The sequence below is a fragment of the Myotis davidii genome, unplaced genomic scaffold, assembly GCF_000327345.1.
Source record: "Myotis davidii unplaced genomic scaffold, ASM32734v1 scaffold211, whole genome shotgun sequence".
In the NCBI taxonomy this organism is placed as follows: domain Eukaryota; kingdom Metazoa; phylum Chordata; class Mammalia; order Chiroptera; family Vespertilionidae; genus Myotis; species Myotis davidii.
In genome coordinates this window covers 720,841-722,390 of record NW_006282523.1, presented here as the reverse complement: position 1 = coordinate 722,390, position 1,550 = coordinate 720,841, and the positions used below count along the sequence as shown (strand labels likewise).

The following is a 1,550-nucleotide window of genomic DNA, read 5'->3' as shown; positions in this document are numbered from 1 at the left end:
CCGGGTGGGCCCCGCCCCCCAGCCCGTTGCCCATCCAGCCCTGTGGCCTCCTGGGGAGCAGGGAGGACCAGGGGGCGAGGCCAGGCCCTAGGCCTGCCGGGGCCACAAGTTCTCTCCCTGCATCGACACGGGTTTGTTTACGCACGCAGCGGGCTGGGGGGGTGGCGGGGGGGCTCCCCCTTCTATCCACAGGGAGCCTGCTGGAGGCCCCGCGGCTCCTGCCACCCCCGTGCCCCCCTCACCTCTCCCTCTAAACCTGTCGTGCACGGCCCCGCGGCCACGAGGTTGGTGGTTTCCCCTTGTTGCAGGAGGCCACGGGGCCTGGGAGCTCCAGGGCCATCAACAACCTTCGCAGGTCCAGCAGCACCACGCAGGTCCACCAGCCTCAAGCCAAGCAGGCGTGGGCCGGCCCCCTCAGGTAACCTCTGACCCCTCAGGCAACCTCTGACCCCTTAGGCAACCTCTGACCCCCTCTGGTAACCCCCACTTGTTCCTGTCCGGCCTCTGTCAGCCCTTCTTCCGGCCTCGCCAGTGTGGGCACTGGCCGGACAGTGGGGCCTGAGGTGCCCTTCACTCGGGGCCGGTCCTGGGGGCAGGCAGGTCATGTCCGGACCTGTCATCCCTGCGTGTGGAGTGTGGACTCGGGGCCGCCGTGCCCTGCCTTCTCCGCCCTCTTCCTGGAGGCGCTTTTCCTGGGGGGTCGTGGCCACGGGCAGAGCCTCGGCACTTCCAGGCTCGGCCGTCAGATCAGGACCCAGACATGTCGCCTGAGCCCTAGGCTCGGGGACAGAAGTCCCTGCTGGTGACCGGCCGTCCCCGCTGAGTTCCTGACTGTCCCTGCTTGCTGCCCTCTGACCCAGGCCGGCAGAGCCCCCCAACTTCCTGACGTTCTTTGAGAGCAGCCCCGGTGGGAACCAGAGGCCGGCCAGTGTGAGCAGGGCCTCCAGCGAGAAGGGGGCCACCTGGAATGTCCTGGTGAGAGCCGGGCGGCTGAGGGGCTGGGAGCGCGCCTGGCTCCCGCCTTGTTCTGCTGCCCCTGCGGGGGGTGGGGGTGTGCAGCCCTGACCGCGGCTTCCCATCTGGAGAGGGGCAGGCGCTTCCTCCGGCCACCCTGGCCGGGGGTGAGTGAGGCCGCGGGGGCGGGGCAGGGCTGGGTGTCAGCAGTGTGTGAGGCTGCGTCTCGGCTGAAGGCGTCTGTGTTCACCGCCAGGACGACCAGCCCAGGGCCCTCCCCTCACCGCCCGCCGCCCAGAGTCCCTGTGCCCTGGACACGCCGGCGGGCCCACGGAGGAGAGAGGGCACCGTCTCCCTGGCGCCCAACTTCACTGCCAACAACAGGTGCGCCCTCCGCAGGTGCCCACGTGGGGCAGGTGCTTCGTCTTGTTCATGGCCAGACCAGAGCGCCCTGGAGCGCGTGAAGGAGAGCGAAGGAGTAAACGAGTGAATGAGCGAAGGAGTGAGGGAAGGAGGGCATGAATGAATTAGTGAGGGAGGGAGGGAGTGAATGAATGAATGAGTCAGTGAGGGAGTGACTGGCTCTCTCTCTGAGG

At 68.5% G+C, this 1,550-nt stretch overlaps 1 long non-coding RNA gene across 1 annotated transcript; it reads left to right on the top strand.

Moving 5' to 3' along the window:
- Positions 1-274: 274 nt before the first annotated feature.
- Positions 275-1,338, top strand: LOC102765719. The gene is made up of 3 exons (XR_435125.2): positions 275-418; positions 861-975; positions 1,211-1,338. It is a non-coding gene; the product is annotated as an uncharacterized LOC102765719 (long non-coding RNA).
- Positions 1,339-1,550: the final 212 nt, after the last annotated feature.